Below are 14,233 nucleotides of genomic sequence, written 5' to 3'. Positions count from 1 at the left end.
AAAACAAAAAGCCCCCATATAACATATATAAAACTGAACAGTATACCAAAAAAAAAAAAAGTTTGAGTATTAGTTGCCTTCCGAGTCAGCTGCTAGCCAATTTCTGCTGGGACTATGTGAATTATAATATCTATACAGGGTGCAAAAACACAGAGAGATATCATAGATCGATTTATCTGTACAAAGTACACTGGCACATGTGTGACCACCAACATTTTGTTTCCTTTGTTTTTTTAAAGGACATTGTAGTATTTCAGCTACATAAATCTCTGCTGGATCACACCAAAGGCCAATCTAGTCTGCAATCCATCATATTATGGAACACCATTTTCCAGATATTATGAAAATAAAACATATTACTCAGTAGATTACAGCCAGCTCCTTCAGACCCCACCCAAGTCAACACTGCAGAGTAATTAGGCTTTCTACAAATATACTGTATAGTCCAATATTCCGCAGAATCCACACTTCTGCTGAATCCCTTGTTGAAGGCTCGTGTTCAGACCCCCCAACATCACTCCAACATAAAGTATGATGCAGCACTTAACATGTTAAAATAGTGGTCAACCAGATGATTATGGGAAGCTCACAAGCAGCACATGAAAAATAGCCCTCTTATGCTGTGGTTATCCGCTGAAATAATCCAGAGGTCGTATATAGCCATCATGATTAGTAGCCATGACTAGTAGAATTCTGTGAGTGAGAGCCCTGTTTTTGTTTAGACCCTTTAAAAAATCAAATCATTTACAAAGATTTTTTTATTCTTCTGTTTCTTGAAATGTTTAAAATATTGTTCATGAAGTAAGAAAAATGGTTGGAGGCAATAATACTTCTGAACACCAGTTACTCAAAGCCAAAGGAAGGAAGAGTTCTCTTGTATTTGGGTCCTGCTTGTGAGTTTCCCACAGGCAACTAGTTAGCCACTATGAAAACAGGATGCTGGACTAGATGGGCCATTGGCCTGATCCAGCAGGTTCGTCTTACCTTCTTATGTACAGTGTTCTAGTTAATCTCAAGAAACACCTTTTTCACCCTGGCTTTTGACACCTGAAATATATATATTTTTAGGACCTACCTTGTTTTGTGATTGTAGGTTGTTTTTAAACTGTTCTTAAGTTTTCATTTTTGGAACCCAACCTGGCACCTCAAGGTGAAGACCAGCTACAAAATTAAAATAATAATAAACATTAGATTTTAAATTCTCATAAAAAGCACTCTGTTCTTTTCTGCTGCCACTTTAAATGGGCTTCTGTTGTTAGCTATCTGAATCTCTCTCTCTCTCTCTCTCTCTCTCTATATATATATATATATATGAATGAAGGGGGGAAGGGTGTAAAAGGAATTCATGTGAACACCTGCTGAGTTTAATTGCACTACAGCTGGCTCTGATTGCAAGTAGAGAGAGTGTGGTTTGCCGACTGATTGGCAGTCATTACATTCAATTTTGTTGTCTTTTTCCTTTTCAGTATTATCCTTCCATGTTGAAAAAGACCATGAGGGATTAGGTGTCTCAACCACAGAGAAATCTTACTATCTCTGGACAGAATACGATGCACTGCTCCTAAGATGAAAACATCTGAAAAGAAGTGCATGTACCTGAAGAGCAAGACCGATGATCTTGAGAGCTCAAAGCAGCATTGATGAGAAGGGTAAGTGTACATACTGGGTTAGATATTGAAAGAGGTCACCACGCCCAGAACATGTGGGTCTCCAATTTAGTGCTGCACATAGAATGGATGAGTGCAAGCAATGAAGCCTTAAAAAGTCCTGGTCATTCATATTTCAGAACTGGAATACAATTCAGTCCAGTTGTAGGGAGCTGGGATCATTTTTCAAAGTAGCATTAAGATATCATGAGTCAAATCTTCCCATTCAAATGAAGAAATGGAAACATAGCAGGGCTGGCAGCAATTTGATAATGATAGGGAGATGCATTTTGGCACAAATATGCTCGTCTCATGTTGTAAAGAGGACTCAAAGGTATACAGTTTCATTCGGACTGTCTCGCCAGAGTGGTGCATGCTCTAGTTATCTCCTGCTTGGACTACTGCAATGTGCTCTACATGGGGCTAACTTTGAAGGTGACCCAGAAACTACAATTAATCCAGAAAGCAGCAACTAGACTGGTGACTGCGAGTGGCCACCGAGACCATATAACACCGGTCTTGAAAGACCTACATTGGCTCCCAGTACGTTTCCGAGCACAATTCAAAGTGTTGGTGCTGACCTTTAAAGCCCTAAATGGCTTCAGCATAGTATACCTCAAGGAGCGTCTCCACCCTCATTGTTCAGCCCAGACACTGAGACCCAGCTCCGGTGGTTTCAGTGAACAAGGCAGAGGGCCTTCTTGGTAGTGGCACCTGCCCACCAGATGTCAAGGAAATAAACAAGTATCTGACTGTTAGAAGACATCTGAAGGCAGCCCTGTTTAAGAAAGTTTTAATGTTTGATATTTTATTGTGTTTTTAATATCCTGTTGGAAGGCGCCCAGAGTGGCAAGGGAGGCCCGGCAAGATGGCCGGGGTATAAGTAATAATAGTAATAATAATAATAATAATAATAATAATAATAATAATAATACTATTCAGCAAGATGTCAGATTAGGTGACTGGGCATCACAGGTAGAGAAACCCTTGGTAGAACCTGGTCTTAGTTGTTATTGGAGATTTTGCAGAATGAAATCAGATTTGAGTGTGGTGGACAGATAAAGTGCAACTCTCCATCTAAGATTTTTTCAAAAAAATAATTTTTTTAATGGTTGCATAGTTGACACGATGCCATAACAATCAGACATATATATATATATATACATATACACACACACACATATATATATATATATATATATATATATATATATATATATATATATCCCTATTTGACTGATAAGGACCAGGCCGTCCTGTGATCAGTTTTAAAGTTATATATTTTCAACAGTGTTAAATTAAAAGGGTTCCAGGTTACAAAGTAACTAAAAATGTTAAGTTATATTGTGGATTTAAAACATTAGGCCCTAAGCGAATAACATAAACTCGACTGACTGATTATTTAATTTCTATACCACTTAAAATATTTACAGTACCTCTAAATGGTGTACAAAAAACTGAAGTGACAACACGCAACTTAAACAAATGGTTACAGATTTACATATAGAAATGTTACATTAATATAAAGTTAATAATCTACTGTATATAAATCAATATCCATTCATTTTTCTTCTGACACACCCTCTCAGCCTATGGGTTGAATCAAACTTTCAGCTCACCCACAAAAGTCTCACAATGATAAGAGATCTTAGTAAGAGAAGATGTCACCCTAGTCTTTCACTCTAGATTTGCTTTTTATGTGCAGGCCCAAGGTGGGCGGTACTTCCTCAGGTTGCCCACAGCTATGTCCTCCTATTCAGGTGCACTCTCCACACCCAGTTCCAGGTACAGCAGATTCATTGAGTTTCCCAGGGTGTCCAAAGGATGGGGAAAGGGCTGCTCTCCACTCCCAGTTCTTTCTTCACCCTCTGTCCTCTTCTCCTCTTCCAGTTGCTTAGTTAGCAATGAAATTGAGGAAAGTCCTTCTAACAAAGTATATGGAGTTTTTTTTGGGGGGGGGTGTTTCTTTTTAGGGAAATGGCATTTTCTTTAAAAAGGAATGGCTAGCCTTTCTTCAGTACTTGAGTAAGCACATGGTTGAGTAGCCTTTGCCCCCATGGTGAGAATTTTTAGTGCACATCTCTATCTAAGCAGAAATCCAGAGAAGCAAGAAGTGATTAAAATGCCTCTTTCTTACCTGAGTGGATGCCACATAGTGCCCCCATGTACACTATGCCTACAGGAGCAGGTTGCAATTTGAAAAAAATGGTCCTACGTGTTCGTCCACTGAAGTCTCATGATGTGTACAGAGTACAGACAGGTAGGCAGAGAGCACAAGATGATGCTCACAGATCAGTTTGAGGATGGCAGAAGAGTCCTTTTGGAAACCACTTTCCACATCATGATTTTCATTCACAGGAGTCCTGCTGTGTGACTAAAAAGAAAATGTAGCATAGTGTTGTGAAAGCTGGCCAAGCTGTGCCAGCCACTCTGGCCATATTCTCTGTCAGACAAAAGAATGTTAGTGTCTGGTTGATGTTCCTTAATGGTTGGTGAATATCTCTTCATGGGTGTTGATTAATAAAAGATGGTTTCTTGATATAGAGACGACTCTGGAATCCTTGGAATCTGAGACTCACTGGAGGAATGTGACTCATCTTCTCCCTTGCCCCCTGGCCAGTTAAGTGTGGCTCTTAAGGTATGTGAAGCTATGGAGGGGAACAAAAGAAAACTGTAGTTTGAGATGGAGACAGAGAAAATCAGAAAAGGGAAGAATGGGAATGGGGAGAGGGGGGGAGGGAGAGGCATCTTTTGGATAGTATCTGATGTGGAGCTGTAGCTATTCTGCTTTTAGGCATGCTTAGGAAAAGGGGATGCTTTCGTTTGCTTCATATTTTAATGCAAACCTCCCAAGTTCACACTTACTTTACCAATACGCCAACAGAAATGCTTCAAAAATTCATACATCTCTGAATTTTGTGGTGCCATTCTCCAAGCAAACAATGCAACTGAAAATTGTATGTAAAGCATGCACAGAAATGCTTAGTGATGCTAACACACACACACACACACACACACACAAACAAACAATTTCATGAAATCCAGACGTATGGCAACCCCAGTGTCGTTTTGGGCGATTTCCCTTAAAAATAGCTCAAAAACTTCATTTTTGTGTGTGTGATGTTCCCAAGAAAGCTCAACAACTTTGGCAACCCTTCTCTCAACCAAACAATTTCACAGGATTGTTGTAAGGATAAAATGGGGCAGTCCTGTGTCTGTCGCTAAAATTCACTGGATGCTGACTTATAAATATATAAATATAAATATATATGACATACATATAATAATAAATGAACAAATATCTAATTGTAAGGATGGATTTGTGTGTGTGTGTGTTGCATATATTATTTCTATATGAATGCAATATCTATCATCTGAAGCAAATTGCAACATGATAAGCATATTGCAATAACAACTGCCCTGTGGGGAGAAAGGAGGGATAGCCAACATAAACGTTCTGGGATCAGTATGTAAGCCATCTTGGCCATGCTCTTGTTGACTCTACTTATTGGCATGGGTCCCACAGAAACACATGTAACTTCATTAAAATGCCAGTTTTGATTTGAAGGCCTTGCTTAGTAAGTGAGATAGTAAAAGTGGCATTGAGAGAATGAAAAATTAATTAGTGCTTCTTAAACTGGCATGTCTACCTTCTGTGCAGTTCTACCAGACATATTATACCTTCGCACAGTTAATAAATTTAGGCTGCAAATCTAACCCCATTTACCTGGAAGCAAGCCCTACTGAGGTCATTAAAATTTACTTCTGAGTAGACCTGGTTAGGACTGCAGCCTGAGTTGGTATTGTATAGGATTTCTGCAGTTTATCTCCTTAGAAAATTTTGTTCACTGAAAATAAATCTCATATTTGTTTCCATCCAGCATTTCAATGTCCCATTCTTCACTACATGCTAGCAAATGCACTCCCTCCCCTGTTGCAGATAAGTACACATATGCTGCAGGTATATAAACATATAACTATTGTTATATATGTTTAGAAGTGGTGAGAGTTGTTGTCTACATATGCTGGTCAAGTAGGGTGACAACATGTCCAACTTTAGGGAGACTGGCTGCTCACTGAGTCCTGGCGGCAGGTGATGTTTGCAGCCTGGCACGCAGCCCCGCCATCCTTCCATGGCCCCGCTGTTGCTCCACCTCCAGAGGTTGCAGTGGAAGCTTCAGTGCTCCCACCAAAGTGCTGTTTTTTTAATTGGCCAATCTGTGGCGGGCTGGGGGGCAGAGCTAAAGGAGCGGACCATGTAAGCGCAGGCTTCACTCTGTTCCACTCCTTTAAAAAGGAGGCAGCAGCCAACACCAGTAGCACAGTCGGCTCAGAGTGTTGTCAGTGAAGGTGATCAGGAAGAAGAGCAGAAGACCCAGAAAGAGGTTCATCAGTGGATGAAGAATCAGAGCTGCAGTTCTCTGTCCAAATGGGTCTCAGCTCCAAGTCCAGTTTAAAGATAAAGAACTCTAAGAAAGAAGAGGAAGGGTCTACAGTTAGTACCTGGACAGCAATCTGAGCAAGCACCCAGATCATCTGATCACAGTCTTCCCAACTAAGGAAGGTGTATTTCTATTTAAATTATAGTAACTATTTCTAAACTTGCAACTATAAATTAGCATGCACAAGCTGTATACCATTTTTTTGAATTTTATTACGTCATCAGAATATTTTACAGTGGAGCAAAACAAAGAATAGTTGTTATAGATCCATAGTACATGGTTCAATATGATATTGGAACATGAAGTGGTTCAAACTATTGTCAGACAAGAAAATAGGATTATTGTTCTCACAGGAACAAAGATGGCCAGTAGCAGTAAATATTGGTATGTAATCAGTACCAAATAAAAACAAATTTGGTGGGAACTTTCCAGCCATGACTTTGTTTCTTAATATATGTCAAAACCACCCATCAATAATTCTCTCCCACCAACTACACAAAGTTGTCTGTGGAGAAGCTATGTTAAGCATTAATGTCTTAAGAATCTGCTTGATTCTTGAAAAGGCACTACAAACTCGGTGTGATGCTTTTGTGGAGATTGTATTATATAACTAGACGTACCCAGTTATTGTTCTTAAAAAAGGAAGGGGGGAAACCACCACGTTGCAGCATAATCCATTGCCTGGGTGGTGTGTCATGGAACACACATGAGTCAGCTTTTCAGAAATTGCAATATGTAAGGCCTTCTTAAACCAAATTAGAAAGGGGAAATCCAATGTATTTCTTCATCCTTGGGCAATGGTGAATATATCCGCAATAGTTTTACTATTTACTATTTATTTGAATATTGATAATATTTGGTGATAATACTAATATTGATGGTAATGATGCAGCAATCAACACTGTCATATTCTGTTCACTTATTTATTAGTATAAGAGGTCTTGTGACTTGAAGTGTTCTAATGTACCTGTTTCTCATGGCAGTTCACTATGCAAACTTGAGTCGGTTGCTGGGCATCAGAGAGGAGCTTATGCTAGGTCTACTTCACTGCTAACAAACCTGAGATTTTACAAATTTAAGTGTTTGGTTGTGGAGGGAAAAAAGGAAGCAGCCTTCTGCATAACAACTACTTTAATGAATTATTATTATTATTATTATTATTATTATTATTATTATTATTATTAGTACCCCGTCCATCTGGCTAGGTTTCCCCAGCCACTCTGGGCGGCTTCCAACAGATATCAGGATACATTAAAATGTCACAGATTTTTTAAAAAGTGTGTGTGTGTGTGTGTGTGTGTGTTTTGCACAGCATCTGGCGTTTGACATGTGTGGATTCACAGAAGCAAATAGAGAGGATGGGCAAAAAAAACACCTCTGGGCGAAGAAATTTGGTATCACTACCTTCATGTAAATGATATATTACATTCTAATGCCCATCAGGAATGAGTGAGGCACTGAGAAGATTTAGACATAAAGATACCTTATGCAGTACGAAAGGTTTCAATTTTGCCATTTTCTAAACACAGAAAAATGCAGCCCTCCAATTCAGAATATTGAATGTCTTATGGAAAGTGAAAGGTCATTTGTAACTGTCCAAAGGATTGATGGAGTTGAGATACCTCCTTGACCTTCACCCTGCACTCATAAAGAACAGTCTCAGATGACAGAGCATCAGGCAAATTTTCAAAAAATGTCTTTTCTTATTTTATATTGCATAGTGGACTGGTTACCTGATATTTTTCATAATTGTATGTCAGGATATAATTACTGTATGTCTTCCCTCATTAAAAGTACCCTGCCATCTAATACCGCTAAGCTACAATTGTCAAGCATTTTTTCATCTTCTCTCTTGCCATTGTTTTCCATCTTAGTTTTCTGGAATAATTGCTTTGGAGGCCTACACAAACAACGTCAAGGTCAAATCTTACAAACACACAAATTCTTTTCCAATTAATTACTGTCTGTTAAGGATGCATATGATAAAAATCAGCGAGGTGCTTGAGGGGAAAGAAGCAGCAGCAGCCCACTGGTGTAATTGTCATACAGTACAACTGGAGAGAACTTAAGTTGAGATGTTAAAAACAATTGTTAAACTTTCACAAGGCTTGTGGGAAACAAGCAGTGTATTGTATATTGATCGTTGTACCATTTTTCAATTATGTAACACTTCACTGGAAAGAAATGCAATACATACTGCCAGCCATATAAGATGAAAGTAAGGAAAAATTACTCACTGAAAATTCCTCCCGTCATGATCCCACCTCTTCTTTCTCTTGGTAGAAGCAAAAATAAAAACAGAGCTTCAGGGTTCCATTTCTCGTTTAAAATAATAATAAAAGATCCCCTTACAGGACAGGAAAGGATAGGAATACATATATAAATGTCATATCCAATGAAGAAGATGAGTCAATCTTATTATTACGCTACTCATTCATTGTCTAATAACCACTTACCATCTTTCCATGGATAGATCATATCTATCATCTACTTTCTAATGGTTCATTCCTAGAGATGCCTACTTGTAAGTAAATTTCACTGAAGTTAATGGGACTTTCCCCCAAGTAAGTGTGTATAAGATTGCAGTCCTTGTCATAGGAAGTTAATGAGCTAAAAGCAAGGTTAAGTCAAACAAAGTAAGACTACAATCTGAACTCCAGTTACTTGAGAATAAGCCTCACTAAATTAAACAGGACTTACTTTGAGTAGACATAGTTAGGACTTTGCTGTTAGATTAAGGATGCTAACCAGAAATCTGAACTTACATCATACAGCAGTTAGTACATGGTACTTTATGAGACAGTGTCACACAACAATGTTCTTTACTCCATTAGCAGTTTATGCTCATTTTGATGGTGGTCAGTAAATATTAAATTCTACATCTATTGTATTCAAGAGTTCTTTTCTCCTGGACAAACCATCTAGTCTCCAAGAAAGACTGGAAAGCTAAAACAAGTTCTCCTACAAGGTATTTATGGTGTGCAAAGACTCAAAGTAAACAGGCAAGGTGGGAAGTGTCAGGGAGGGGCTGATTTGTTGTTAACACACTTTCTCACATGCACCCATGCATGCAACAATGACACAAGTTGACAGAGCTGCAAGTAAGTAGCCAGTGGAATCATAAAAAGGTAAAGGTAAAGGACCCCTGACAGTTAAGTCCAGTTGTGAACGACTCTGGGGTTGCGGTGCTCATCTCACTTTACTGACTGAGGGAACTGGCTTTTGTCCACGGGTCATGTGGCCAGCATGACTAAGCCACTTCTGACAAAACCAGAGCAGTGCACGGAAACGCTGTTTACCTTCCCACCAGAGAGGTACCTATTTATCTACTTGCACTTTTTGGGGTGCTTTCAAACTGCTAGGTTGGCAGGAGCTGGGACCGAGCAACGGGAGCTCACCCCGTCGCGGGGATTTGAACCATCAGCCTCCTGATTGGCAAGCCCGAGAGGCTCAGTGGTTTAGACCACGGCGCCACCGGCATCCCTAGTGGAATCATAGCACCAAGTATACGAGCTGAAGCACGAAAACACAATGGGTGTGACACTGGAATACATCACTCTGCTCCACTGCTTATGGAACTGTGAGCCCATTCAGACTATTTAAAAAAAAAATGGCTGGTTTCAAATTCATGTGTTCATTTAAAATAAAGTTATTTCAAAAGTATATACTGTTGGTACTTGGCTCCACAGGCATTAGCAAGTGTAGACCCAAATGTCAGCTGTAGTTGCTGGAAGTGTGGAAAGCTTTAAGGAAAGTAGATTTCATTTCACACATGGAAGAACTGTGAAAAAATTAAAAGTTTCTGAGAGCATTATTGTTCAAAAAAATTAATAATTGGAGCCACTGGCCTGCAGAAATGATTGGATATATATTTTATTATACTGTTGGAATGTTTGTCCTGTATATTTTTCAGTACATTTGATTTTTTAACAAGTGTTTTTCCTTCATGCAATCCCATCACACATACGATTGTGTGGAAACATACTTCCAATAAGACTTTTAAGTAGAGATCTTTCCCAGTCTCAATCTGTATTAGAATTGTTTTTAGATCTTTCATAGTTTGTGGGGGGGGGGGTTGCTGCCCTGAGCTCCTTTGGGAGAAGGGTAGGTTATAAAATTAATAAATAATAATATGTCTTGACAGTGTGCACACGAACATCTGTCCAACCAGTGTACCAGAACTGATGGAAGGCTCTTTGGTGCAGGAGAATCATTCAGCAGCAGAACAGGGATCAGGAGCGACCAGCATGGTAGGCCAACGCCATGGAGCCACCCTCCCCATACCAGAGCTGCTTCTTCTTTCCTAGCTGGGTAGGGTGAGAACAAAGGCAGGGCAGGCACACTCAGAGCCAATCCAGCAGTCCTGCCCATAGGGATATACCTATACAAACCCAACCTTGCCACTGCTAAAATACAGTGGTACCTTGTTTTGAGTCTGGGATCCATTTCGGAGCCCCAGACGCTTGACGAAAAGGACGCTCGACAAAGCGCCACTCTGCACACACACACATGGAGCGGTCTGCGCTTCTGCGCATGCACAAGCAGGAAACCCAGAAATAACCTGTTCCAGTACTTCCAGGTTTGCTGCAGATGTCCGCTGAACTGGACACTGGACGGGGCGGACTTATACAGAGGTACCACTGTAAGCAACAATGACACCAGCAACAGAAACCATTGGTCCATGGTACCACCCAAATGGGATGACTGTTCCTGATGAGAATCAAGGCAATCTTCAGCATTCCCCACATCCCGAACAGCCCCAGTTTGTTATCAAATCTGCTCTGAACCCTGTGGAGACTCTGTGTAGGAGGTCGCTTGGGGGGCTGAAAGGCAGAGAGGGGCTAACCAAACGCTGCTTCAATCCCTGTTCCACTGATGGATCAAAGAGCCATAATTAGAAAAGGGGATATTCGAGAGACCCATTCCCATCCCATCCCACATCCCTCAATTCATACAATCAGGGTAGCTCTGTGCTGCTATGATTATGTTGGCAAACAAGAACTAAAATATCTTCCTGGAAAGTCTAATAAGGATGCAAAGGGCATCAGGTTGGGGAAACCTAGTGTAGTAGAATAAATCCACTTCCCACTTCACCAAAACTCAGCAGACAAGAACCTGTCCTTAATCCTAGTCTACCCCTTTTTGTTTCCTTCTTTAAGAACAGTCAGCTAAAATGTTGATTTATCCAGAATGTACAACAAACCAATACATTTCAAGCTGAATATTACTGTTCACTGGGATGGGTTGAGTATATCCAGAGGGTACAGGTTTGGATAAGAGGACTCCAAAACAACCTACCATGCTCCATTTTGGGGAACTTCCTATGTATCACATTTATTTATTTATTAATTTATTTATTTAGCCATTTTGTATCCTATCCTTTTTTCAAAGCTTATGCTGAATGAATAAAATAACATTGAATTCTTAAAATATTAATACCCCTTTTTAAAATAAAAAACCTGCCCAATTATAGCAATAGAAATTTCAAATTTTCTTTTGTCCTGTTGAATGTATTGCAGCATATTTGTGGAAATATATCATTATCCCTATGCGGTTGCCATAAATCTTAGACTTTAGGGGGAAAGAACAAAAAAAAATGAATTCCGTATTGAACACCCTGATGCGGCATGTGTTAATGGGGAAGCAGGATGGATTGAAAGTTTTTAATGTATGGGCTTTTTTACTTGGTTTTTTTTTGTTTTTTTTTGTAACTGTGGCCAAGTGCTTTGATTTAAAGAATACTTGAAATGTTTTGCCATTGGCAATGAAATCACAGTTAATAACTTTCACAGACTGCAATAAACTCCTGAGAGATCTGTACACTGTCAAATTTATGATTTTAAGGCCTGATAATGTTATATATTTATATATAGTTGATCAAAGTGCACTTTATTTCTATTTCTTTTGATTTATGAAAAAAACATTATGTAAGAAATGCTTCTTCAAATATGTCAGTCAACAAGCATGTCAACCCTACACTGTAATCATTTTGAGGACTGTTTAAATAGGTGCCATTATCAAGCAGAACCTGGAGAAAATCCACTGTTTCATTACAAAGAATTTCTTTTTATATGCATTTACAGAAACAAAATGGAACTGTGCTATGTAATAGATGTTAACAACTATTCTGTTCTCAAACTTATCTTCAGATATTATTAATAGGAAGATTTTATAATTACAGGCTCCTGTCCAGTTTACACAGAAGGCATGGAGGAAGTCATAGCAAACAGGCCCGCAACTTTATCCAAACATCTCCCTGTAGGTGCAAAAGGACCTGGAGTTTTCCAGTTGTGCTATATCATGGTGAAAAGACTTTCAGTGTTTGTATCTCTAAAGAGTAAAATTCTTTATTTGCTTACAAAAACACATGGTGGATGGTACTTTCTTTCAGAATCTGATTTAAAAAAAACAAAAACCTAAGCCCAGGTCCTTGAACTTTATTGCAACCCCCCCAGTCTTCGACATCCTTCGTACGTATCTGACTTCTTGCGTCCTGGTCTACAGGTGCAGAATAATATAGTGGCAGTGTGCCACAGTGCCAAAATGAACTGCATTACCTGAAACTGCAGGTGGGTCATCACCTTTCTGAATGCTCCCCTATATTTCAAAACTCCTAGCGATCTGAAAACCAGCACAGGTGTCAAACGCCTGGAATAAAATTTTATCTCTCCCTACTATACTAGTTTTCTATTTGGAGGGTGCTTTTAATGTGGATGAGTGTTCAAAACTGAGATCTCCCCCCCCTGCAGTCTGAAATGGTGCAGTCCACCTATTGTTGCACCATTCTCCTCCTGTATGTGTAGGCATCTGAGTGCAGTGGTATTCTTTTCCAATTTCTTGAGTTATGTGGCAAGAAATGCCCATCCCAAGGAGTTGCAAATTTTTCTTTGTACAGGTTGAATGAAAAGGTGCCTTCTACTCCTTCCACACTGATCAGGATTGTCTCAGCCAACATCTCAGCATCAGAGGTAAGGAGGGTAGGTTTGTTTTACCATGTGTGTGTCCTTACATACAACCCTTCAGGGGGTTTTCCCACAGGAACGAAAGGCTGCTGTTAGATTAAGCTCTATACTTTCATCCTGGCTCTGAAAATCCAGTTTCTTCAGAAAGCAGATCTTGCCAATCTCCCAACACATGAAATTGCCTTAAACAGAATCACATCAGTGGTCCATCTAGGCTGATATTGTTAGCACCAAAATGGATTTGCATATCCACCAATAAAGATTTACAGTGCTATTTTTCTAGAAAAAGAGGTGTCAGAACTCTCCATGAACACCTCCCTTGTTCTCTTAGAATTGCAATGGTGCCCACCTGACAAGTGCTGAAACTGAGTTTGGGGGGGGGGCTTAATTTAAGACAGGTATCTTTTCTGGTCCTACCTGGAGCTGCTAGGAATTGAACTTTAGGTCTTTTCACAAGCAAAGTATGAGTCCTGTTGCTGAGCTTCCACCTTTTCCCCAGTTGACTTTGACCTTCACACTCAAGAGAACAACCACTACGAATCAAGACTACTTATCAGCACAGTGGACAGCAAGATGGATAGCATAGTGCTGGGTGGAAGACAAAATGCACCACAACGGAAACAGTGCTGCAACTGCTGCATGCAGTGAATACAAGGGCAGAACAGAAAACGATGCCTTCTTACATCCCTGCTCACTTCTCACTGATTATCTGATGCCTTGTGAGAACAAAGCATCTTGCCTGTTCTCCAGGTGCAACTGGGGAAGGCCTTCTCGGTAGTGGCACCCGCCCTGTGGAACTCTCTCCCTTCAGATGTCAAAGAGATAGACAACTACCAGACATTCAGAGGACATCCGAAGGCAGCCCTGTTTAGGGAAGCTTTTAATGTGTGATATTTTAATGTATTTTGATTTTTGTTGGAAGCCGCCAAGAGTGACTGGGGAAATCCAGCCAGATGGGCGGGATATAAATAAATATTATTATTATTATTATTATTATTATTATTATTATTATTATTGCCAGTGAAAAAAGACTTTCTGCTTAAAAATGGGGGATTAGTACTTCTTGGTTGTTGCCATTCATGAGAATTAAACCTTTACATTTTTATCAGCAGCTAATATCTCTTCAAGATGGAGGGACACAGATCACACTTTAAATCTGACCAGCACCAAAGGATTCAAACAC

This window comes from Lacerta agilis, chromosome 7, assembly GCF_009819535.1.
Source record: "Lacerta agilis isolate rLacAgi1 chromosome 7, rLacAgi1.pri, whole genome shotgun sequence".
Classification (NCBI taxonomy): domain Eukaryota; kingdom Metazoa; phylum Chordata; class Lepidosauria; order Squamata; family Lacertidae; genus Lacerta; species Lacerta agilis.
This window is presented reverse-complemented; position numbering follows the sequence as displayed.